The sequence below is a fragment of the Sus scrofa genome, chromosome 8 (assembly GCF_000003025.6).
Source record: "Sus scrofa isolate TJ Tabasco breed Duroc chromosome 8, Sscrofa11.1, whole genome shotgun sequence".
NCBI classification, from domain to species: Eukaryota; Metazoa; Chordata; class Mammalia; order Artiodactyla; family Suidae; genus Sus; species Sus scrofa.
The window spans coordinates 5,899,994-5,927,139 of NC_010450.4; the positions used below are offsets into that span (position 1 = coordinate 5,899,994).

The 27,146-nt window shown below is 42.3% G+C and overlaps 1 protein-coding gene across 4 annotated transcripts in view; it reads left to right on the top strand.

Moving 5' to 3' along the window:
- Nucleotides 1–27,146, top strand: part of STX18 (syntaxin 18) — a 117,292-nt gene that overhangs the window by 16,341 nt on the left and 73,805 nt on the right. The window contains exon 1 of one of the 4 annotated variants that reach the window (XM_021101003.1): nucleotides 26,170–26,189. The exons of the other annotated variants lie outside the window; for them this stretch is intronic. The gene's annotated coding sequence lies outside the window, so the exon portion shown is untranslated. Of the gene's footprint in view, nucleotides 1–26,169; nucleotides 26,190–27,146 lie in introns of those variants that run through there. 4 annotated transcript variants of the gene reach the window in all.

Genomic DNA, 27,146 nt, shown 5'->3' on the forward strand with positions numbered 1-27,146 from the left:
ATATTAAAACATTTTAAAGCTAAAAATTAATACAGGAACATATGAATCAATCAGTGAGGCCCATTAGGCCAGATGTATTTATGTGGGCAACTTATCTTGATAAGGGAGGCATTGTAAATCAGGAAGAAAAAGGTTTATTCAGTGACTTGGGATAATTGGTAAGCCCTTTGGAAAAAAAAGTTGTGTGTGTGTGTTTTTTTTTTTTAAGATCCTTATCTCTTACTGTACACACATGAAAGAAAATTTGTAGAAGGACTAAAGATTTAATTGTAAAAGCAACACTGAAGAAAATGAAAATGGCTGTGACTATTGACGTGTCTTCTAGAAGTGGGAGTTCTTTCTCAGTTTAAAAATTAGCAACAGGGAGTTCCTGTTGTGGCTCAGCAGGTTGAGAACCTGGCGTAATGTCCATAAGGAGGCAGGTTCGATGCCTGGCCTTGCTCAGTGGGTTAAGGATTTGGCGTTGCTGCAAGCTGTGGCATAGGTTGCAGATTTGGCTTGGACCTGCTGTGGCTGTGACGTAGGCTGGCAGTTGCAGCTCTAATTCAACCCCTAGCCTGGGAACCTCCGTATGCTACAGGTGCAGCCATTAAAAAAAGAGAGAGAGGAAAAAAAGAGAGAAAGAAAAAGGAAAAAAACAAAATAAAAATTAGCAGTAGTCTTTATAATGGTGTTGACCTTGATGATAGCAGCTCTCATAAGTACTTGATGTAGAGATACTATAGCATTATTCCCAAGTACAGAGAAATTGTTAGGTAAATATGGCATATTGAGGAGTTTGTCATTACATGAAAAGAATTGCTCATGTTATAATGTTAGGTAAAAAATTACTACCCAAACCAGATACAGTTAGAACTGTATACAAAACCAAAAAACTTCAGGCATGGAAATAACGATTAGAAGGGAATATGGCAAAATGTTAACAATGTTTATTTCTGGGTGATGGGACTATGGGTGATTTATTTTTCTGCTTCTGTCCTCCTGAATTTCTTTAATGAGCACATACACTTGTGGAGTGAAAAGCAAAACAGAACCAGTAAAACTTCAGGCAGATGAGTTTTTATTTGTTGCAGAAGGAAATGGAGAAGAATTATTATCTTTAGATTGGAAAAATGTCATGAATAAGCAGTATCTAATTATACATTGAATGCACAATGGAGGGGGCCCCTCTTTAAAGGAAATCTGTGGTAAATCTTTTGTAATTTTCTGTAACTCAGCTGGATTTTCATTTCAGACTTTCTTAACCTGTACAAGAAAATCATCCACAAATGTTTCGTTGATGTCTTCGCTTTCTGGCTGTCATTCTAAAAAATAATAAACTCTAATAATAGCTACCACTTGTTGAGCACCTACTCTACCTGGCACTGTGCTACAAGCTTTATAATTCAGTAGACTCCTTGCAGGGTAGGTTCCTTGACCCACGTAGAAACTGAGGTTCAGAAGGTGAAGCGCCCTGCCCCGGACCATGTCCCGAGGATGAGCTTGCGCCCTGACCCCGGGGCTGCCCGCCGCCTCTCCAGGCTCGGTGAGTGCCAGGCGTGCAGGGGGACTGCTGTCCTGGGGCTTCGGAGCCGCGCTCCACTTGGCAGTGCGCTTGTCAGATCTCTGGCGATTTCCTCCTGGCCGTGTTGTCATATCATCTGCTTGTCTGTCGGAGCATATTTTGCTGCTTAAATCACAGGTATTTGAAAGTGCCTGACTGCTTTGGGGGAAATACAGCTGCCTCCAAATTGAACTTTTTTTTTCAGTCAACAGTTACCTGGTGGCTGTATATTTCTCACGGGTAGTATTGAAGTCTGCCTTCGGAAAAGGGGAAAGGGTTTGTGGTTTGGATTAGTAAAGTCATTGAGAAGCAAGGCGACTCGATCTGAACGTTAGATACATTTGGTAATTCCCTTTTCTGTCACTGGGACACTGGTCGTTTATTTGTTCATTCAGCAGTCAGTCCCGTGGAGAGCTCGGGCTGAGATGAAGTTGCCAGCTGCTCAGGGGAGGCAGGGGCCCAGGCCTTTGAAGCCATTGTGTTGGGCCGCTGTCCTCGGAGGGCTTCCCCAGGGAACGGCCTTGGAGTTTTCTGCTGAGGCCAGTGCCTCGAGAGAGGCCGAGCTGTGTGCCATCAGCAGGCAGGTAGGGGAGTGCAGGCCTCATCCCGAAGGCACAGCTCTGTCGTACTGTGCTCCCTCTCAGGGTTGTTGTGCCGACTGAGGAAGGTACTTTGTGTAAATCTGCCGTCCTTGTATGTGGTGCTTCAGAGAGACTCCTGAAGAGGCAAGCACTTTATTACCAGCTTTAGCTGTTGCATGTCTGTCCATGAATAAGGAAGGCACTTGGAATGCGCTCTCTGGGATGGAAAGATGCGTGAGGCCTCCTCTTGGCCGTTGATACGACGCTAACAATCCCGGAGCCGGCATTCATTCACTCATTCAGTTAACATTTACTGAGTATCTGCTGTAGGCTGTGTACTGTTTTTGACCCTGGGGATAAAGCAAAGGCAAGACAGACAAAAATCTCTGCTTTCAGGGAGCTCATATTTTAATGGGAAACTCACAGGAAACAGATGAAAAAATTCTTATGTCATTAGTGATAAGTAAGCTTGAAGACATACTCCTAAGTACCTATAGAAATCTTCAAAAGAGGAACTTTTTTTTTCAGAGAGCAGGGATCGCTTCTGTGTAAGGCTGATGGAAGAGGGGACATTTGGGTGGGCCTCATAGGTTTTCCACACAGGGAAGCGGAGAGAGAAGTGGGACAAGGGCACATGGCAGGGGCTCCAAGCATGAGGTTTAGCAGGATGGTGAAATCTCAGGTAAGCTGGGTTAACTGGAAGGAGAGTGGGAGGTAGGTGTGAGGTGCTCCCGAGAGCAGCGCTTCACCCCTGCGGACCCGCCCTCTGTCCTCGCCACTCTGCTCCCCCAGGAGGCTCTTATTCATGGTTTCCTTGCTCTCTGGCTTCTGACCGGGTACAGCCAGTGGAAGGCCCCGGCAGGAGACTGTCGGGCTGGTGAAGGCAGGAGTTGGTTAGGGAACCGGGTAGAGGCTTTGCATCCACAGTCTAGTACTCAGATGAGAGTACTAGACTCTCACCGGCCCTAGAATCTTTTCTTAGTGTATTTCGAGCATCGCATGGGCTAGGATGGGTTTAGCCGGTAGACAGGATTGCAGGGCAGCCCCACACAGGGATGGGCCTGAAAGACAGTGACAGAGGGAATTCCTCCGTGTGGACAGACCTTTGGATAATTCCTCTTTGCCTTTTGACTTAAGGTGGTTTTTAAAGGCAGGATATTTCTCTGTCTTTCCCTCACATTGTAGTAGGGAAAAGTCAAGAATTTTAGGCTCACACAGATTTTCTCTTTGTGGTATGGCAGTTCATACTTTTCTTCCAGATATGACCTGAAAGGTTAGAGGTGGTAAATGGCCCTTGTGGCATTTTGACTGTAAACCTGAACTGGAATGGAATCTGTAACCCATTATCAGATTCTGAATCAAGCTGCCTTGTCCTCCTCCTGTTTTTGTTTCAGTGAAACTGTGTGTTTTTATTCTGTCAATGGACAGTTTACATACCTAATATACCTAATATTAAGAGGGAATTATATAATGAATACTTGATGTGAAAGGGACTAGTTGAATACTTCAATTCCAAAGGATTCCATTAAAGTAATAAGGAAATTACATTTAATTTTAAATGGTAGAGAGATTTTAAAATGTTATTGCTATTAAGCATGTATTACACATACTCAACCCCCCCCCTTTTTTTTTTTTTTTTTGCAAATGAATTCCCAAAGCACAGTTCATCTTTATACAGGTAAAAAGGAAATAAATATTCTTGCAAAATATAGTTTGATATCGCCTTCTTAATTGTGGAGACAGGCCTACTTTTCCAAAGAATAGAATGTCATGGCTGATGGGAAACTTTTGGAGTTATAGGCTTTTAGCTCTACCTTTAGAAATAAGAAAAAATATATAAATGGATCCCCAGATGAAGGCGTGGTGGGGTACTTTATAGCTCTAATTGACTCCAGACATAGAGGCCATGATTTGTAAGCAAGCAGTGACAAGAGGAAGTTAAATCAAAATTAAATTAAGGGAAGGAAGGGGGGAAAAAAAGAGATATCAAGGAGAGGTGATGAATTTTCAGGAGACTTCTAAATACTTGTCCGTGGGTAAGTGGGAAATCTGTGAATATATCTCCGTTGTGTCAAAGGATGAAATCTGGAAACATTTCAGTCCTGAGAAAGACCTTCTCTCTTGTCTGAAAGTCTTTTTTGTATTCAGTCAGTACGGGCATATTTGCTTCTCTACTTTTCCATGACTCAATGACCGGCAGTAAAAATCAGCCTCTCCCATGATACACAAGAGGCGATGTTTGGGAGGACTGGTTTTTCTGTTTGTATTTTGACGTTTTGTTGTTCAGCTCACGTAAACACAGTCCTAGGAATCAGAGCCTACTGGATGCTCGGCCAGTGGAAGCACTGACCGCTGTTTCTGCAGTTGGCTCAGTCAGTTTCCCTTTTGCTGCCACCCCCGCCCCCCGCCACCCATGAGTTCTCAGGCCCATGAGGACCAGGGGCTGTGTCTCACTCCCTGTCCCAGCACAGCGCGTAGACTTGAACTTGGATTTGTGAAATTGATTGATGCCTTGTGCTTCCTCTCCTTCTCATCCATCCCACTGCTCCCCTGCGGACTCCCACCCTCACCATCTTGAGCCTGAGCTGATGCAGCAGCACCGAGCACGCCCCCACTCCAGCCTCATCTCGGAGCCAAGCCACCGTGCGGAAAATGCTGCTTTCATCATGTTCCTTTGCTCAGAAGTGTTCAATGTTGCCCACTCCTCACACAGTGAATTCTGTGATTTGGCGGGTGTTCAGAGGTCTTTATGAAACTAGCGCTACCCACTCTCCCCGTTTACATCCCGCCCTCCCCGGCCATCCCAGCAGCTTTAACCCAGCTGCTCTCTTCGCAGACTCCTCTGCCTTCTTGGCCTCTCGTTTGGCTCTTGCTATCGCTCCTGCCTGCCTGGCTCGCTCCCCTTCACTTATTATATTCTGCCCGTCTTTAAAGGCATATTCTAGCCTATACTAATCTCTTTCTTTTGAATTCAAAACATTTGCTGCCTGTTACTCCTTCAGCCAGGAACTTCATGTGGCTCAGAACAGCCTTTGCATTATTGTTTGGTGATGTGATTATTTTTGAAGATTGAATTGGCTTTATCCAGTGATTTATGGATGAGGCAATGTCCCATCTAGTGAAGAGATAGCCGCTGGTGTGTTGTTGTTTAGTGATGGCATCGTGGCTTAACTTTCCGAGTGCTATCGTGTGGTCTCCCAAACTATATTCTTTACTGCTGAGCACGGTCGGATGGGAAGGGAAAGGGCCAGACTCTGATAGGATGTTTTTAAATATTTCCCTCAGTGGCTTCTGTAGCCAGTTGGGCAGGACAGTGACCACATCTTACTCATGTCTGCACTCCCAGGGCCTCGCACCACGCCTGGCCCATAGTAGGGATTCGGTACCTGGTGCAGGACCGCATGGATAGAAGGCATTCTCAAATATTTGTTAACGAATTTGACCCCAAACTAAAAGAATCAGCATGGGTGAGATTTTCCGTCTTCTAAAAACCGTAAAAAGCCAGTTTTCCATTTAGCTTTTTTTCAGCATTAGCAGTTCTCCCTCAAGCCCGTCTTCCTTCTTCCTCCTGCCTGCCTTCAGCTTCATACTGAAATGTAAATCAATTTCCTCTAATTCTTCTCCCTGTGAAATTGGAGAACAGCTGTTTAGTCACCTCCTTATAAATAACCCTTCAACAAGTTAAATTGCCTCTAGGACTTGCTTTCTCCAGATCAAATTATGCCAAAGCCTTTTCTTTTTCTCATAAAGGCCTTTTCAGAAAGAAGCATTTGTTGTTTTTTTTTTTATTTCTTTTTCTAGCTCTTTATAAAACTTTGTTCTTTTCATAAATGAGCCATCGCATACGCCTGTTAGGGCCTGATTAATGCTGTCTGGAAGGGAAGGCTTCTGGAATCTCCTCCTCTCATTTGTGTTTGGAGCATCCTGTTGGCCTTTCCCATTGCCTATCAGATTTAACCTGTGGCACTCTCACCCTCTCCTTGTTCTGTGGCCTTTTGCTGTGCATTTCTTCAAATCCATAGCTTGATTTTCTTCCCACAAACGTTAACTTGCTGATCAGAAGTCTTAGGATTACAAGTGTAATGTTGCAGAGAACCCAGTGCAAATTAGCTTAAATGATTAAGGGAATTTATTGATTTGTATCACTAAAAAAATCTAGTAACAGGACTTAACCTCCAGCATGGTTGGCGCCAGGAGACAGAACTGTGTCCCCAAAAGCCTTTCTTTCCCACTCCCCCTGTTCTGCATCATGGTTTTAGCATCTCCCTTAAGGCAGCTCAGAGCTCCCGCTTCAACACATGCTGTAGAGCTGCAACACATGCGGACCTTTCTTGCCTTACTCCCCCACCCAGGGGAAGAGGTAGGCCCTTTCCTTGGTGCGCCCACCGGCATCCTGGAACTCAGGCAGGGGCCCATCCTTAAATGCATCTCCAGAGGTCCCCTCAGGACCCAGCTCTGCAGCTGGGGCCCTGTCACTTCCTCCCAGTACACGTGGCTGAGAATAGGGTAGAATGAGCTCCAAAGGAAATGTGGGGAGCTATTGCCAGGAGCAGGGCCGAGGATGTTGGTGGCCAGCAATAGATGTACATTGGCACTCAAAATTGTGCTGCTTCAGTCTGCCTTAGGTTACTGACGTTGCTTTGAACTGAAGTTGCCCCTGAGGATGAGTTCTTCATTCAGCCACCCCCTCCCTCCCTCTTTATTAAATGCCCAGGGTATGCCAGGCATGCAGCCAGGTGCTGGGGACACAGACGTGAGTGAAGGGATCCCTGCCTGGAAGAAACTCACAGTCTAGTGAAAAGGCAAGTAACCCAAGTGTGTTATTATAAGTGCTATCATCAAGGTATATGTGGACCCGGGGGTAGAAGAGAAGAACTCCGTGGGAGGGGCCAGAAGGCGGGAGGGCTTCAGCGGAGAGGTGAGTTTTGGGGGGTAAAAGGGATTTTCCCAGAAAGGGGAGGGGAGGGCCTCACCCTGAAGGCCACGGTGAACTGTGGCAAGTTGTCAGCAGGGCACTGGTGGGATCAGGTTTGGACCTCAGAGAGGTGATTCTGTGGGCCATGGGTAGATTCGGTGCAGGTGAGAAGGACTGGCAGTGCGGCGGGGATCCAGTGACTGTTGCAGTGATCGAGTCTGAGCAAGACCCAGGGAAGCCTGAACTGAAACAGGGAATATGGGCACAGAGGACAGATGTAAGGTATATTGAGAGGATTTGGGACTTGTTAGATGTAGGAGAAGAAAATCAATGATGAAAACCAGACGAGTTCAGGGTTTCAGTTGGGAGTGACTAGGTGAGTTCAGTTCAAGATGAGTTCAGCTTTGTGGTTATTTGAGGTGCCCACTGAACCCCCACCCAAGGGACGTGTGTTTATCAGGCAATGGTAGATACAGAAGTAGACCTCAGGAAGGCTTCTGAGCCTTGGGCAAGGAGTGGGGTTACCCCAGGGGAATTTCAGATGAGACGAAAAGAAGGCCTCGGACTGGGGATGGCAGCACGTGGGAGGCTGGTAGAGGAGGAGGAGTCAGAGAAGGAGGCTGTGGAGAAATGAGACGTATGGGTCCCTCCACATAATAGACCTCTTCCTACCTCGGTGGGGGCAGCATCACCTGGGAGCTTGGTGGCGTGCGGGTTAATTGAGAGCATGGACTCTGGGCTCTATGACCTGCTCCTGTGTGACCTGTGGGCAAATAATTGACCTCACTTCCTGAGCTAGATGACAGGACTCAAGGAGTACCTAATTTTGAATGAGTAAAGCACTTTGAGAGTGCCTGGCACATAGGACATGTTATAAAGTGTTTGATGAAGAAACTCGGAAACCAGTAAGTGCGTGTATCCTCCATTCGTGCATCCACCTGTCTCTTTGAGCTGACATACCCACCAGCCAGTTAATCTGAAACCCTAAATTAGTTCATTTGGACGGTAATAGTTTATTCTTCTGAAAACTCTGGTGATTCCAGCATAACAGTGCAAGGTCTTCCAGATTGTTTTTCCTACTGGCTATTAACTTTACCTCTGACTTGGATGTCCTTTTCTTTGTTTGTTTCACATTTCGCATATTTTTAAATTGTTTCTAATAACCTCACAGCATACAGCGTTCTCTTCCCCTCTCTTCCCTTTCTAAAGATTTCTTTCCCAGAGTCATTCCTAAAGTTCTGGAATGCTCTGTTAGTTGCTCCCCCCGCCTTTTGGTCAGTTTCTGGCATGTTACTTTTAATCAGGCTACTTTTCTAATCCATCTGCAGGAACTGGCAATATTTTCAACTCCTCTCCATTATGGTCGGGAATATGAACTTGCTGTCTTTTCTTCTTCCTTGTGCATTTTCCCAAGTAAAAGCCTTGAACCGCTGATTAGATCGATGTGCCCACAATAACGTAAGCAGGCACGAAACTTAAATCTGATTTAAAGGAGTATTGTACAGAGTCTGTTACTCCATTAAGATCTTTTAGAGTCTCGATTAAAATAGAACAGTATTCAGGGTGTGAGTATGTGGTGGAATCTCTAACACTCATTGAACCAGACATCGTGTGTGTTCATTTTTAAATAACCGGGTGGGTCACTTTTTTATTTATTACGAACACAAACACTGATGCTCACAACTGACATGTGAAAGGAAAACAGGCCGATAGTGATGAAAACCATTTAATGATTAGTGAGGAAACAAATATTGTTTAATGAAAATAAAAACCATGTCTAAAGGGCCTAATGCTGACTTTTGGAAATAGAGCCATGTTGCGGTCTGTTGTGTACCCTCTGTCCTGTACAGTAGATATTGTTTAAAATTGCTTGGGAACTGGAGCTTGCAATTGTGAGCCTGGAATGTCCTGCAGATAATTAAGTTGTGGTCAGGCTTTGGAAAAATAAAAAGTTCTCGAACTATGATTTTATAAACATGCTACAATAACATTTCTTTATATTTAACAGTTTCTTATAGAAAGCTGATACTCTCATGAGGCATTGATTAAAGGTAAAACATCAAGAAAGAAAAAATATTAAATTAAAACTTCACTTAGGATGTTGACAGTTGGCTTGTAATATCAAACAGATGTGTATGTTCCTGCGGATAGTCTTCTTTCTGAACGGAATCGCTAAGTTGTGTTTTTTTAAATGACAACTACAAATTTTTGATCAGTTAATAATTTTAAATGCCCTTTCTACAATCTTCTGTATTCTAACTTCATCTGTAGTTTGAGCCGTCTCAATGATATAATGATTGGTGAAACCTTTGCTGCCTCTTCTGAAAGGTCTTTCATTTTCTTTCTTTCTTCATCTCTGCCCCCCACCCGCCCCCGCCCCCACCCCAAGCTTAACTGGGCTCTTCTGATTTCATGATGCATTCTTGGAGATTGATTCCTTGCAATAATTTTGGGATCACTGAGTGGAATTCTACCCTTTTAGATTTATGTCTGTAGTTTACTTCTATATAAGTTTCACATTGGCATTTGAGTGCTCGAGTTGACCCACATTGTGGGATTGTGTTTGTGTGGTCAATTGTAAAGTCTTCATGATACGTCTGTAGAGCCAGCCGTGCAGATCGGCTGTACCCCCATGCTGTGGGGCCAAAGAAATGTCAGTGAGGGGACCTAAGGGAAACCAGGCCGTGGAGTGAAAAGAGACCCAGTAAATTCTTCTTTTTGCCTCTAAGAATTTTGCCATACTATGCGAATAGCATAGAGTCCAGTAAGGGGCGGGATGGAGGGGTGGATTGGGTGGGTGGATGGACTTCAGTAAAGGGAGGAGGGGAGTCAGGTCAGATTTTGTAGGGTGAGGTGAAGCTATTTTGCATCTTCAAAGATTCTTTATATCTATTCGCAAGACTAGGTAAATTGTTCATTGTGTTTGGGCTGATGCAAATTTTTAATTCCGAAGATCATTTTAATAGTAAGTCTGACATATGGACATCTTAGGTTTTCTGAAAGATATATTTCACTAAGCAAGAGTCTTTGATTAACCTGGAAGAACAGTTTGGTTGGTTTGGGTAGATTTATTTATCTTGGAACTATGTGTTGTTTGCACAGTCTTCTTTTTGGAATCAGTGTTTTTTTCTCTGTAGATTCCATTTGGGAAGCTCTGATTTGGGGCCTAGTATTTGGAAGGCATTGCCAGTAAACACACACAGAGACCCTCTAGGCTGTCTGAATAAATATAATGACATTCTTTAGCATACAAACTTTAGCCTCAAGAATAATGACTATTTTTAATAGTGCATTATTTAAACATGACTGTTTGTTCTTTATATCTAATAGTGTAGTTTTAAATCTCCTGTGTCTTAAAGTTTGATTTAGAAGCAAAATTTTTTCTTCTTCTAAAAAAGTACATTTTTATATGAAAGGATTTGATGAGTATGCATTTCAGGTGTTCAGCTTTTGTTTTCCAGCTTGCTCTTTTAGAATGTTTCTGTATTTTGTATTTGGGACGAATGAGAGCAAATGTCTGTTGTTCGATGTCTTAGCAGATTTAGTTGAATCATTGCCATATTCTCCTAGACATCAGTGATGCTAATTAACAGTACCTTTTGGGAAAGATTTGGAAACATTGAGCTATGTGCAAAAATGCTATATACATTTAGCATAATTTGTTACTCTAGAAAGAGCAGTCCATTTTAGCATGAGAATCTGAAAAGCAGTGAGAACATGTCTGTTAAGGTTTTATCAGTTAGCTAGTTTCAGAGCTTTATATGATTTCATTTCAATTTTCTTCCAGCATTTTGCTGCGAAGGAGTGTTGTAAATATTTCAAATAGTTCTCTTTAACCAGAATTAATAATAACAGGTTTGAGTAGTAAATGCTGTTTCATTTTATCATTCTTACTGCGCCGTAAGATAACTCTCTGTAAATAATATTCTTTTATAGATAGTTTGGCCTGGCTCACCGATCCTAATTTCAGTATCATGCCTGACTTAGCAATAAGCTGCTGTGATCAGCTACAGTGAATTGTATCTGGCAGGCCTTATTTTCTGTGTCAGTGTGGTATATGACACTTTCTCCCACCCCTGAGTTAGCAAAGCGTGGTCTTGGGATTGTTTTTCAGTTTGGAAGTTTAATAACTCTTATCTTGGGGAAAGGGAAAGTGGGAGTTTTTCAGAGTAGATGAAGAAAAGAATCATACCATTTGAATTGCTTTCGTCTTTTAAGATTTTCATTTGGGCACCCCTTTTTCTCCACACGGTGTTTGGATCTTCTCAGCTGTTTCCCAGACAATGAATGTGGTTCTGTCAGGGAGACAGGAGTCCATTGCTAGTGTTTGCAGCATTCATTCTGTTAACTGTGAAGTTACTGGTGGGGGAATGGAAGACGTTCATTGGTCCCTAGCGGTCTGGAATGGGAAGTGCATCTCCTGAAAATTTCCTTAGCCCTTTCCATAAAACTTAACATTTGATTAGATACAAAAGTGTTAATAATTTTAGGTAGGTCGATGGGCTTAATTATTGTGTTCTTTGAGCTACAGTTGGGGTTCCTTATTAAACTCTTACTGAAAATGGATAAACTACATATAACAACTTGGGAACTAGATTAGCACCTGTATTTCAAACCACTTAGGAAATGGAGGAAAATTCTGTAAAAGTTTGTGCAAGCGCTAAGTAGACTGAGAAAAATCTGTCAGAAATTTTCTTTGTCATTTCTTTGTTAGCTTTATCATGCTTAATTTTCATGAAAATAATGTGTTTGTTGCTGTGGTCACACCGTGATTTGGCTTTGGCTTATGTATGATATTTTATTGTCCCTGTCCTGGAAAATTATAGCAGTTTTTATGAGGAGTGGTTTGTGGGTTCACACAACCCACTTGGAGTGCCATTTACTATAATTCTCTTCTAAAAGGACCATAAAACATCATGTAAATTGTTTAAAAAGGGAAAGGCCTTTTTCGAGAAAGACTAAGGAGAAATCTTTCCAGGCTTTCTTTTGTTTCTTATAGTTTCATGATTTTAAGCTCAATGTATTTAAAGCATTAATGTTAAAAAAATAAAGTGCACGTGTATGTGTGTAAAGACGGCTGTGAGCTAGAGCTAGGCTAAAACCGAGTGCTGGTGCAGAATAGTAGGCGCCAAATTCATTACAATATTTTAAATTGTGTTTTCTCTGCCTTTGGAAATGAAATTAAGGAAATGAAGAAAGGTAGAGACGGAAGAAGGAAGGACAGACTTAATTCATAGCATGTATTGTCTTTTTAACAAAAATCCCTCTGTCCTCTTAAGTAGTAGTTGTGTGTCTGGAGGGAGTGAGTGTTAAGGCACAGTTTTTGGTATCCAGTCTTGTGAAATGCGTATTTAAATTCACAAATAGATTTACCTAGAAAAACTTCCCTGCTTGGCAGTTTTACCATTTCGGTTGGCTTGTTGCACTCAGTTTATATACACCCTTACGAAGAAAGCGTAAAACAGCACAGTAACAAGGCCAAAGTTCTGTCATGGTTTTCTGTACAAATGCCTTATTCCGATAGTATCTTGGTTTTGTGTATGAGCTCTATGGAGAGCAAGGGCGGAAATTGTTAATAATTTTCTACAGCGTTTACATGCTACTCTGAGCTTCTAGTCACTTAATATAGATGTATCTTACGTTTAGGAAATTTTAGTGCAAAAATCCATACGAATGTGAAATACAAAATAGAGGCAGCTGTTTGTTTTGCATAGAGCTGTAATATATATATAACAGATTTAATTTAAAAAAACCACTTCCTTGGTACATGTGAGACTATTAGAGTTGGAACACCATTTATAGGAACACTTATAAATGAGATGATGATAGCTCTGTTCATGTACATAGTGACAAACATTTGTCTGCAAAATTTTCTATTCAAATAAGTGTATTTTAAAAAACACAAGGTTATTTGTGTGGTTTAGAAACTCCTTGGTTTTGTAACAAGAGGAGGTTATAAGTAGGTTATATTAATGCATCTTGAAAAGAGTATCAGTAAAATAGTTAAGATTTTCTTGAACATAGCTGTAAATCTTTGTCTAAGTGTAAATACTTCCCACTTGCATGTGTAATTTTATGAAGAATATCAATTTAGGTTTTATTCTGTGACTGTCAATTCCCTTTTTCCATATGTGTTACAACACACACAAAACCAACTTCCTAAAACACATCAGAACCTTCTGGAATTATTTCTTACCCTACACTGTCTTTCTTTTTTTAACTTTTCTGCCATGGGGGTGTTTTTATACTATCTGGATCTCAGAGTAGCCAGCTGAAGTGCATTTGGGGCATAGAAAATGCAGGTAGTTTTAAAAAGAAGCAGGAGAATCTAATGTGATGTTGTGAAAGGTGGGAACGAAGCGAAGGCTGTCCTGATGGGCCTGGAGCCCGGCTGCCGCTGGTGTACAGCCGCCCTCGGTCTTGCAGCTCTCCGAGGGGCTCCTCTGGTGGAGCTGGGGGCCTCTTTGACCACGTCTTGAGTACTTTCTGTGGTTGAGGTTCTAAGCAAAGAAGCCTTTTTGTGGTGCTTCAACCGAAGCTATTGGTTATGCCACAAATTTTCATAATTAAAAATTTTGTGTCAAGCTCTATTGACTAAATTGTTTTAACATGAGATGTTTGGAAAGAATAGGCAGGACACCAAAGAGCCCAAATATCAAATTCTCCAAGTTAGATATTAGTTTCCACTATGAATTTATAATACATTGCTACACAATGACATCATTAGTACAGTAAGTGATATAATATGCTATGTTTAGGGATTTTCTTTTTTTAGATTAGGAAATAGTTTTTCAATTTTTTTTGTGTTTGCATAGACAACATACTTCCTTGTCATTTATAGTTATTAAATAAAAATGCATAGGATTTGAGTCAAGTGTGTGTTACCAGGTTTTATAAATTACTCAGTTGCAAGGAATCTAAACTTACTCTGCTTGTAACTTTCATCCAAAATGTTTCTGTTCTTCCCTTAAGTCAGAAAATATTTTTCATGGGCTTTCGATGATACTAAATCATTTGTTATTAAATAGCTAAATTTTTTTTCTTCTGTGAAAATCCTCATCAACATGACCAGTTTCTGTCAGAGAAAAAGCGCAATTTTTCAGCTTTTCCCCCAAAACTGCAACTTCAGAAAATATGTAAGAGATGTAGCAATTAACCTACATGCACATTTATAATACTAGAAAATGGGCAGCTAGTTACACTCAAAGACAGGATCTGATAGGCCCAAATTGCTTAAAACATCACAGTTATTGAAGCTATACCCCAGGGAACTGGAGAAACCATTTAACAGATGAAAGTACATTTTGAAAAGTCTGACCTTACAGGCAATCATAAAATGAATCAAAACAGTGCTTTTTTCCCCCTGAAATGTACAGAGCCCATCTGTGTCTAATCCAGTAATTATAGACTGTGTTCAATTACCTTTTCAAACTTGGAGCAGACTGGAGACTAGGCAGTGAACAAACATAGGGTTTTGTCTAGACCTCAATTGACCACAGTCTAAAACTTGAATTTATATCTAATTTTATTTTTTGTTTGGTTTGATAGTTCTTAAAGGATTCATTTTTGCTACTTGGTGTTTTACCTCCTTAGATTCGAGGTAATTGCCTTTTCTCATCACAAGGGCTTTTGTATCATTGATAGCTTATGCTATATAATCAGATGTTTGTTTTATGAATACTTTTGTCTGCAAATCAATAATTTGCACAGGAGAAAAGACTGCTGGGGGTGGGGGAGGGGATTATACCCATGAGTAGTATTTTTTAAGAGTAGACTTTAAAATGTTGCTGCTGACTATAACTCTTTTTTATGTGCTAGGAGAACATAATTTGTTTTCTTCTTAAACTCAGAAAACTATAGTTAAGGTAATTTTCAGTTGCTTTGTGCACTTAATAAGATGTGTTTAAAAATACATGAAAACTGCTAAAACAAATCTTTCTTTTATCAACTATATCTTACAGTTTTCCTCTTTACACATTTTTATTATATTTGTTCATCAGACTGGTACCCATTATAAGATCCAGTGTATAGTGTTCAAAATTCACTTCAAACCATTTCTCTTCAAGCCAGTTTATGATTTGATGCATCTTTGTCTGAGAATTAATCATGAGCCACCATGGCCAATTCAGAATATTTAGATTTTATCCAGGAATCTTGGCAATTTAAGTTTTTCTTAAAACAAAACAAGCAAAAGATGACCACAGTTTTTAGAACACTTCTGCAATAGTCAAAGCTCTTTTTGCCGCATTATTTAGTATTCAAGTCACTCACCTTCCAGTCAGCATTGGAAATCAATGTTTTGAGATATTTATTGGATGTAACCATTGCACATTGAACTGTGAATTGTTCTAGAAACTTTAGGGCCATTCTCAGTGTGCTGTATGACTTTTTAAAGTTTGTGTTCGTTTAGGTCTCACCGTTCTAGGGAAGGTTTTAAAAATTGTGCCGTGGGAGTGGAAGTAGTTTTATTTCTGAGAACTTTATGGGGAAAATGAAACTTACAGAGAATTACCAGTGCCTTATGCTTCATGGTTCGTGAGGCATTGGCTCAAGAATACTAGGACAGAACGGTGTCTTGACCTCCTGCCTGTCCGCATGCTTCCTGGGGCCTTCCCAGAGGCTGTGAAAGACTAGTCTTTCTAAGCAGGAACTCGAGAGACCCTCTGGACCCCGTCTCATTCCTTCCCTCATCTAATCCATTGGATAGGTTCCTCTTTCTGTCTCCACCCCATTTGGTAGACCAGCACTCCCTCCAGCTTCCTGCTGTGATTACCTGATGTTTGGGCCACTGAGGCTACCTCCTTGCGAGGCTTACCCCGGCTTGGATTTTTACATTTGTTTATTAACCTGTTTAATGCCCCTCCCACTGGACTGTAAGTGCCTTCAGATCAAAGGCTGGCTATGTGCTATGGTCTCCCGTTGTATCCCACCCAAACACAGCACATTGCCTGTGGCAGGCATTCGCCCCTCGTTGGCTGAGTGATGGCTAAATGCACTGTCGGCCTTACTTTCATCCCGTTCTCCCTGACTTAGTCACCACACTCACACTTTCTCAGACCTTCCGAGCCCCTCTTAACCCAGTGCTAGTCTCTCTCACCTTTTCTTTTTGCGCCATTTCCTTGTGTAGGTCTCATCTCCATCACCAGATGACTCCTGCCGTGCTGGTGCCCCGTCCTAATGGCCTCTCTACCCCTCTACCATTTTCCTTTTAGCCGTCCAGTTACTCTGCTTTTTAAAAAGTGTGGTCCACTCCTCAGAAACACCATTGCTCCAAGCTGCACCTTCTTGTATGTACTCGTACTTGTCCTGTATTTGCACTTGAATGAACCTAGTCTTGGAGAGGTGGTTTTTATGGTTGAGACTTTGCTTTATGATCTGTTGATATAGAGCAGTTAGTCTTTTGGGCTGTGTTGTTATGGGGCTCACATGAGGTCTAAGTGTGTGAATAATAGCTAATATTTCTTTAAAGCATTCCAGTCTGCCGGCCATTTTCACTCAATTCTCACAGTCCTTCTGGGAAGGTCCCCCTGTTTCAGAGGTAAGCGACATGAGCTTCAGAGAACACAGGTTGACCTGACTGAGTCACAAACCCCCAGGTGGCAGGAGAAGAATTCAGATCAGGATTTTGTCACTCTAAACTCTGTGTTCTTTCTGTACATCAAGGTTATTTGAAAATATTTTTTCAAGTTTTGTTTTTATAGATATTCTGGACCCATAGAAAATTGTATCGGTTTGTTCGTTGATTGTAATGATGCAGCTCATGGCTACGTCTGCTGTGTCACTTAGGAACTCACTGCAGCTGTTGGCTGTTTTCCCACCTTTGCTTTTTAAGGACACCAGCTCCATCCTGTTTGATTTATAGTCAGTAGAAATGCAAAAAACATTTGTTGAATAAGTATAGTGAAGTAAGTGAGAGAAAAAAGAGAGGCAATCAAAGATAACTCCTTAACTGACACAGAAAAATGTCTAAAGGGCTGGGCTTAGGTAAAAGCAGTAGAGTGTGGTGGCTAAGACCAGAGAGGCTGGAGTCCAGTCTGTCCAGGCGCCAAGCCTCAGCTTTGGCACTTTCTAGCTGTGCGATCCAGACAAGTTACTTTACCTCCATGCGTGTCAGTTTGCTCACCTGTGAAATGAGCGTTATCATCGTTCCTGCCTCGCAGGGTTAGTGTGTGGGTACCTAGAGTAGTGTCTGGCTCATGGTGATGCTCCGCAAATAGTAGCTTTTATTAAATTAGACTTCGTAGGACTGTGGAACTAGAAAGGCAGGCATTCACCAATAAATATAAGTGCACCGATTGTATATGACAGTGAAAATAGTGGAAAACGCTAAGGAGTTGCTGGCGTCATTGGGGGGGCTCCAGCTGTGTGAGGTCGGCAGGAGCGTGCCGAGTGGAGGAGGTGAACACTGCACATTGAGTCTAGGAGAACATTCACTCTGCAAGACGTGCCCAGCGTTCCCGCATATTCTGCCGCGTGGCTGGATGTGGTGTATGTATGTTCCACAGGTCAGGTTCGGGGGAGAAAGGCACTGTGAGGTGCTCCTTTCGCCAGAAGCTAAGGACAGTTCCTGGGATGTGCCCTCCAAGAGAAACCATACAAGCGCGAGTATCCCTCTTGGACCCCAACGGGGAGAGAATTTGGATTAAATAATCAGTTACGTATCATGCAACAGAGGAAAAACCAGAAGGTTTGAGCATGTTAATTGGCTATCGTGTAGAACATAGTCTCATTGAGGAGTTAGTCAAAAGAAACCAAGTCAGAAAGGCTCAAGATTAAATAAATGGATGTCTTGAAAAATTGGGACAAAGGAGACCAGGATTCTTAGCATTGAAAGACAGGAGTGAAGGATCTTTAAAGGTGGTAGAAATTACATCTCCATAACATTGAAGCTCTCTCTTTTACCATAAGTGAATAGCTGAAAGAAATTTATTTTTCACTCTTAAGTTGTTTTTAAACGAGAACCATGATAGAACGAATTTAACTCCTGAGGTCTCCGTTTTCCATCGAAACTGCTCTGTGTCTTGCTGTGCTCGATAAGTTAAGTGCTTAACTGATGATAGTATTTATGTAATGCTTTCCCCATCTGCAGTGAAAAGGTTGAGAAACATTGGCCTGTGCATCTCAGGTCTTCCTGATTTATACAGAAACCGTGCAGAAAGGACCACTCCGTAAACAGCTCTTGAGCACTTTCAAGGTGCCACTTGATGAAGAGACATCACAGTGTTCACATCCTGGCCATGGAGATTGTGCAGCCTGAGGGTTGATCATCATGCCTCCTTTAGGCCAAATTCTCTCAGTTCTCCCTCCAGCACTGGCTCTTACATACTTGCATGGTTTTCTCCCGGGTCCTCAGTGTCCTTATCACACCCCTGCCTTCCGGTTGAAATAAAATCATGTCATTTATAAAAGCAGGGATTGAATGTCAGTCCTTCACGAGAGAAGGCTGACGTTTATGGCTGTCTAAGGGCAGCCAACCAGCCCGTGGTCACTCCATTAGCAAGGAGACGTCGTGAACCTCTGGCTTGCAGTGAAGATGTGAGTGCTGGCGTACTTTTTCCCCATCAGAGGGTTATGAAGCTCGTTGGATATTCTTTTTTGTTGGGTGTCTGTTTAAAACATAGAAATTTGACATTTACTGACACTGGAATTTTAAGAGATTTTCACGGTGCCACATTTAAGTAATCTGCTGATGGACTTTGAAAATATTGCTGTTGCTGTATGTTGCTGGTGAGTGTAGCCCCTAAACCCAGCTCCAGCACAGTAAGATTTAAGAACAGAGGAGAGGAGTTCCCGTGCTGACGCAGTGGGTTCATGATCCGGCTTGTCTCCGTGGAGGACTCGGTGGCCTGACACAGTGGGTTAAGGATCTGGCATGGCCACGGCTGTGGCGTAGGTCGTGGCTCCAGCTCAGATTTGACCCCTGACCTGGGAACTTCCATATGCCTTGGGGGTGGCCCAAGCTGACTGAGACACTGCAGGTTGAACCCTCACCCCCCTGCCCCCCCATTTTCCTCCACTGCTTTCACCTTTTTTTCTGTCCTTCCTTTGATTACAATTGGGTCCTGGCTGTATGAAGAGGTGCTTCTTGTTGCATAAGGTTGCCTTCGGGTGTTGGAGCCTGCTTGTGTGGAGATGGCAGATGGGTGGGTGGGAAACCGTGAGAGCTCCGGCGAGCTGAAGGCAGAGCTGAGGCATGGGCTCGAGGCTCTTTCTGGTCTCACGCTGAAGGTGTACAGGTGCTTCTGAGTTAACATCAGATGTAACCTCAGGGATTTGCTAATGGGAGAACCGGGGAAAGATTTCCTGTCCCCTGTCTCCTCTTAGTCTCTGGGAAAATTGAAACATTTTAGACTTAGACTGCTTCCTTCGTAAAATTTTGAATTGATGTCTATTTTATGTGTATATTATCATGTTCCTGGATTTTATTCTTGAACCCAGTTGGAAAGTTTTAAGGCAAACATTTGGTTTTCTGTTAGCCCACAAATTGGGCAATGGTTGTTCAATTACGGTCTTCCGTCGACTTAGGCAGAGTCCCATGTTAAAAGTATATTTTGCTAGTAGCCCACAAAGCATACCACTGTCAGTCCTTTGTCATGTCTGCCTGTGGGCAGTGTTGTTACAGTAATAGCGCCATTCACAGTTTCATCTGCGGATTTCTTCAGTGTATCATGAGAAATCCACTTGAAAGTACATGGGTGACAAAAAACAGCCAAGCGTAGATACTGTGTGCTTTGCCTGCCCTCTTAGCTTAAAATTATCAAGGTCTCCAGTGGACTCGGATGCTTCCCAGAATACCTGACTCACACATGTGCCTCACGTGTAAGAAAGCAAGTCCAGTGCAGTATTATGAAGAGATGCTAATTTCCTGACTTTGCTGTATGTTACACTGACCATTCAGTATTAAGTGGTTTCGGCGGATGCCTGTTATTTTCTTTGTCCCCAGATTAGCCTTCTGTCAACAGCAGCACCTTCCTCCTTTTGGAACTGGTATGCCTCTGGCTTCAAACTGGTAGTTTTAGCAGATGCTGCTGTGCTCCCGTATGGCATCCTTCGCCCTCCAGGCCGTGCACCATGGGTAGGTATCAGACTCAAATCAGGACAACAGTCCTTCTTTATGATTCTTTAAAAATTGGAATTTAAGAAAAGAGTTATTCTTGGTCCAGAGGCCTGGATTTTAACAAGTAAAAGGAGCTGTTGGTGGCCACGTTCCCACTGCTGAGCTGCAGTGAGGGAATTGAAGCTAAGATGCAGAGAAAATGGGGTTAGAAATCAAGGAGACTCTAGAGGGATTTTTTTAAAGAAAAAATTTATTTATTTTTAATTGAAGTGTCATTTACTTATTAGTTTCAGGTATGCAACGTAATGATTTTCTGTCTTTGTAGATGACACGTCATGCAGAATCACTGTGTCATTGACTGTATTCTGTGTGCTTTGCACTTCCATCCCTGTGACATGTTTATTTTATCACTAGCACCCTTAATCCCCTCCACCTATTTCACTCCTCCTCCCCTGTGGCAGCCACTGGTTTGTTCTCTGTATCTGTGAGTCTGTTTCTGTTTTATTACATTTGTTCATTTTGTTTTTTAGATTCCACATATAGGTGAAAACACAGTATTTGTTTTTCCCTGACTTACTTCATCTAGCATGACATACTTTTTAGGCTCATCCTTGTTGTCACAGATGGCAAGATTTCACTTTTTAATGGCTGAGTAATATTCCATTGTATGCATGTATGTTCATGTGTGTGTGTGTGTATCACATCTTCTTTATCCATTCATCTTTCGATGGGCACTTGGGTTGCTTCCATATTTTAGCTATTGCAAGTAATGCTGCAGTGAACATTGGGGTGCATATATCTTTTCAAATTAGTGTTTTCCCCCCCTTGGATAAATACTGAGAGGAGTGAAATTGCTGGATTGTATGGCAGTTGTAGTTCTATTTTTAATTTTTGAGGCGCCTCCATACTGTTTTCCACAGTGGCTGCACCAGTTTACTTTCCCACCAAGAGTGTGTGAGGATTCTCTTTTCTCCACACCCTTACCAGCCTTTGTTTTTTTCTTGTCTTGTTGGACAACAGCCATTCTGACAGGTGTGAGGTGACATCTCATTGGGGCTTTGATTTGTATTTCCCTGAAGATAAGCTTCATTACATCCCAAAACAGCAGAATACACGTTCTTTCCAAGTGCACATGGAACATTCTCCAGGATAGGTCACGTTAGGCCCCAAAATAAGTCTCAATCAATTTAAGAAGAATGAAATCACATCGAGTGTCCTTCTGAGCACAATGGTATGAAACTTGAAGTCAGTTTTAGGAAGAAAATTGGAAAAAACATAAATACATACACAAACACAACAACATGCTACCAGAAAACCCCCAGTGGGCCAACGAAGAAATCAGAGGAAATCAAAAAACAGTTTGAGACAAATGAAAATAGAAACACAGCTTTTCCAGAATCCATTGGATGCAGCAAGAGCAGTTCTAAGAGGGAAGTTGATAGAGCTACAAGGCCTATTTAAAGGAACAACAACAACAACAAAGTCAAACAACCTAACTTTATACCTAAAGGAACTAGAAAAAGAAGAACAAAGCAAGCCCCAGGTCAGTGAAATGAAGGAAAGAGTAAACATCAGAGTGGAAATAAGTGGAATAAAGACCAAAACAAACAACAGAAAAGATTGATGAAACTATGAGCTGACTTTTTGAAAAGATAAACAAAATTGATAAACCTTTAGCCAGACTCACAGAGGAGTTTTAAATACCCACTTCCAGTTGTTTCAGAGGTCTAGCTGGATCTTTGCCCTTCCCATGTTTTGGCATTAAACCAGTGGTTCTCAACTGGTGGTATTTCTGCCTCCAGGGGACACTTGGCGAGGTCCAGAGACATTTTTGGTTGTCATGCTAGGGGGCTGCTACTGGCATCTAGTGGGTAGAGGTTGGGGGTGCTGCTGAACGTCCTGCAATGTATAGGACAGCCCCCAGTCCCCAGATAATTCCCCTACAAAAAGGAATGATCTGGCTGAAAATGTCAATAGGACTTAGGTTGATAAACTCTAATTTTAACCCCTCTTTCAAATATGTTAGATAGCCTTAGTATCTGTTCAGTCCTCCCCCCTCCCCCTTTTGGAATGCTAGTAGCTAGAATTCGTTTCTGTTTATGAGACTCTTACGTGATCTAGGAGTCTGCAAAAACTAATTGTGAATGTTTTTCGGTTATTGGCACATATTTCAATCCCATGTTTAAGACTTTTCAGCACATAGCTGACTTAATGGACAAATTTCCCATCACTCAGGTTTAGAGGGACTGTTTTTTGTTTTTTGATTTTTAGGGCCGCACTCGTGGCATATGGAGGTTCCCAGGCTAGGGACTGAATCAGAGCTGTAGCCACCAGCCTACACCAGAGCCACAGCAACTCGGGATCTGAGCCGCATCTGCGACCTACACCACAACTCAGGGCAACGCCACATCCTTAACCCACGTCCTCGTGGATGCTAGTCAGGTTCATTAACCACTGAGCCACGTTGGGAACTCCCAGGTTTAGAGGGACTGTTGATTCACCTACCACATGACAGACATTTGTAGCCTCTCTGGGTACCTAAGCAACATATATTCTAAACTTGAAAACTTTTGAAGCAAAACTTACTCATAAATTGCTACTAGGATAGCATCAGAATTATACTGTCTTCCCTAAGATTTCTTTTGAGATTTATATTCAGTTCATATGTAAGTGATGAAATATCCATTTTTAAGAATAACAGTGTAGAATAAAACACTGTCTTATAATGGTCTTGATCAAGCAAGGCTGGCACAAGGAACTGCTAGCATCTGCACCAACATGGACTGGGCAAGCAAAATTCCTCTTTGAAACCATCAGAAAACAAGGTGCCTCTGATTCATCTTCAGAGTCATAAACATGCATTTCTCAGTGAAAATCGATGAAAAGAGGGTTAGTGATCTCACTTAATGAGAACTTGAGACGCTGCACATGGCCGTGCAGTTAATCTCTTAGATTCAGAATCAGATTTAATATCTCTTAACACTTTACACTAAGTCTCTTTTTTTTTTTTTTTTTTTTTGTAACTTTCTAATGCTTTTTAAAGACCACGACTGAGAATTCTCTCTCAGTTTCTTCCCCTCTGGCTTCCCCCATTGCTCCAGTTAAAGTAGAGTTGAACTGCGTAGCGTTTTTGTGAGGCTGAGTTCCTTTCTAGCTCTCGCTCTCCCACTCTCTGGCACACAGCTGATGCACGGGTGCTCATTAAATGTTTGCTCAAAGGACACCCCCCAGCTCTGTTTGACTTCCAGTAACTCCTAAATTTTTATTTCCAGCTCAGACTCCTCTTTCGCACTCTCCGTTGGACTACCCGCCTGACATCGTCCTGCACTTGATTTCTAGTTTCATACCAGCATGGCCAGAAAGGGGCTCCGTGTGATTCCATTCTTCTTACACTTGCTGCTCAGAGGTCCCGCAGACACTCGGTGTCCTCGCCTTTCCTCCCCAGGCTGGATCTACCGTGGTCTTAGGGCCTTTGGACGTCTTCCCTCTTCTTGAGATGCGCTCCCTAGACACCTGTCTGGGTGCCTCTCGCCCGCCCGCCCTCAGATGTGTCCTCTCTGTCATCTTCCCCATGAGGCCGCCCGACCACTCTGTAGGATATTGTAATCCATCTCTTCCCCACCCTCTCCTGGGATGTCCCTTCCCTTTCTCTCTTTTTCTCTCCCCATAACACTGATCACCATCTCACATATTTTATTAACAGGCTTATTATTTATTATTACGTTATTTTAAAAATATTTATTATGTTTATTCTTTATTGTCTATCTAGAATTGCCTAGATTGTAAGCAGAGCCAGAATTGTTCAAAGTGAGGTCTTTTAACTCCCAAGTTTAACTCACTTTTTGTTACACGTGAGCTCCTTCTTGTTGACTTCAGAATGGCCTTGGTATTTGGGAGTCTACTGCCTCGGGTTTCCTGAGGTGTTGAGCTCAGTCTTTGCTTAAAAATAATAAATATTATACATATAACCTACATAATTAAAGTGATGTTGCTTTCTGTCTCTGACTGCAGCACCAAAAACTTTTGGATTTTCAGCAAGTTTGGAGGCTATATTTGGGACGATCTAAAGTAAATTATAGGCTACATAGCACATATGGGAGACGAGCAGTTTTCTTCTAGAATAGCTTCAGTAGGGATTGGAAAGGCCCAAATGACAGACTCCTAAGGCACCATGAACAGACGAAAAGTGAAAACAAAAGAACAGCAGTCTGGGATATGAACCCCGAGTTCAAAGTCCTAGGAGCATGCGCTTTTCACTTGGGCATTTCTGTGTCATATGCTCTAGAGGGAGTGTCAGCCATGACCCATTTATTTAATGATAATTCATAATCCTCCTAAGCAGTCACGGAAAGCCATCTGGTATTTAAATTAAAACACTCCGTGGAGTTCCCGTTGTGGCTCAGCAGTAATGAAGCCAGCAGTATCCATGATGATGCAGGATTGATCCCTGCATTCACTCAGTTGGTAGAGGATCCAGTGTTGCCATGAGCTGTGGAGTAGGCTGGCAGTGGCAGCTCCAGTTCGACCCCTTGTCTGGGAACTTCCATTTGCCGTGGGTGCAGCCTTAAAAAACAAACAAAGGTATTTGGACCTAAAATACCTTTTACGTCTGTGTTAGGATGCCAAAGTCATTTGTTCTGTGGTCAGCTCTGTAGTCCAATGGCTTATGGATGATAAGTACACAGTAAATATGGAGTGTTTACTTTCCAGGCTGGAGCAGAAGATGCTAGGAGAGTCAGGGCGTATCTTTCTAGCTGGCTTTTTTTTTTTTTTTCCTTTATTTTGAAATTAACATACAGTGAAATTGAACTTTCTGCTGTATAGTTCTGTGATTTTTTTTCTTATTAGGGCCACACCCATGGCATATGGAAATTCCCAGGTTAGGGGTCCAGTCGGAGCTGCCAGCGTGTGCCACAGCCCGAGTTCAGAGTTCTCAGTTCTGAGAACACAGGTTCTGAGCCACATCTGCAACCTACACACAGCTCACAGCAACGCCAGATCCTTAACCCACTGAGTGAGGCCAGGGATTGAACCCACATCCTCATGGATACTAGTTGGGTTCATTACCACTGAGCCACAATGGGAACTCCAGCTCTGTGAATTTTAATGTGTGTGTGTATCTGTACCAATATGTATGTATATACACAGATGTATGTATTCTCTTTTGGTGTAAACCATTTTGCAACCAGGATCCAGAACGGTTTCATCACCTCCCAAATCTCCCTCATGTTATTCCTTTGTAGCCAGCACCTCCTCCGCCACACACACAACTGGTTCTCCCTTACTATAGTTTTGGGGAGTTTTTGAGAATTTTATGTCAGTGGACTCATGTAGTATGTAACCCCTTGAAACTGACTTCTTTTTAGTCAGCAAAATGCCTTTGAGATTCATTTAAGATGTGTGTTTAATCAACAGTCCCTTCCTCTTTATTACTGAGTAGTTTTTGTTATACGAAGGTACCATGGTTATTGATCACTTATTGAAGGCATTTGGGTTGTTTCCAGTTTTTGGCGTTTATGAATAGAGCTACTTCAAATATTTGTGCACAGGTTTTGCGTTAGCAGAAATTTTCATTTCTCTAGGGCACATAGCCCAGGAGTGGGATCGCTAGGTCATATGGTAACTGTATGTTTAATATTGAATATATTTTTTAAAAAGCTGCCTGTGCACAAATGTTCTTCGCATTATTCGTAACGATGAGAAAGTGAAAATAATCCAAAAGTCCATCAACTTGATGAACGGGTAAATAAAATGTGATACATCTATACAGCTAGTAATTTTGGCAATAAAAAGAAATGGAGTCCTGATACTTACTATAACATGGGTAAGCCTTGAAAACATGCTAATGAAAGAAGCCGGTCACAAAGGGCCGCGTTCGGTATGATTCTCTTTCCATGAAATGTCCAGAAGAGACAAATTCGTAGAGACAGAAAGTAGATTGGTTGCCTGGGGCGGGGAGGGCTGGGGAGATATGGGAAGTGGCTGCGAATGGATATGGGATCTTTGTGGTGATGAAGATTCCAAAAGGGATTGAGACGACGGTTGCACAGCTTGTGATGTGCTAGAAACCATTGACTAGCACACTTTGAATGGGTGAGTCCTGTGCTCTGTGAATTCTCTCTCTCTCAATGAGGAAGGCTGGTACTCAAAATGAACCGCCGACCTGTTCTCCACAGTGGCTGTGCTTTTCGTTTTCTCTCCGGCAGTGAGAGGTCTCGGGCTCCACACCCTCGCGGGGTGGTGTCAGAATTTTCATTTGGGCTGTTTTAGCGGCTGTGTCGTGATGGGTCATTGCTAATTTGCATTTCCCCTGGTGGCTAATGATGTAGAGCGTTTTCCGGTGCCTGTTCACCTTCCTCAGCGAGGAGTCTGTGCAAATCTTTCACCCATTTTAAAATCGAGTTGTTGGTCTTCTTAGTGTTAGGTCCGAGAGCTCCTGATGTGAGTACAAGCCCTGGGTCAGACTTGTGAATTGCAAGGATTTTCTCTTAGCCTCCCAGTTAGCTTGTCTTTTCACGCTCTTGAAGTGAAAACTTGCTGGGCTGCAAGTTCTCAGGGCTTCGTTGTCTTTTTACTCCTGTCCCTCAGTGCTTAATCTAGTCTCTGGCATAAAGCAGATATTCAGTTAATATTTGATGGATGAATGAATGAGTTCTGTTTTCTTACTGATTAGCAACAGTTTTTTTGGGGTTTTTTTTCTTGAGAGATAATGTATTAAAATTAAACCTGGTCAGATCACTTCCCTGATTAAAATGTTTCCTTCCAGTTACTTCTTTAGAAAAAAACAAAAACAAAAACAAAACACTTCTCTAATATAGATTGTAAAGCATGGCCCAGTCTGGTCCTTTGAACGTTTCGTCCTCTCATCGTAGCCTTTACACATGCTGTTCACTCTGTCTGAAACACTTTTCCTCCCACTCCTTTTGCCAGGCTAATTTATTTATTTCTTTGTTCAAGTATCACCTTCACTCATTCATCCTAGACACGGAGTACGAGAATGAATGTCCGTATCTTATTGGGGTGCACCTTGCGTGGCAGAAAGCCTCTGCC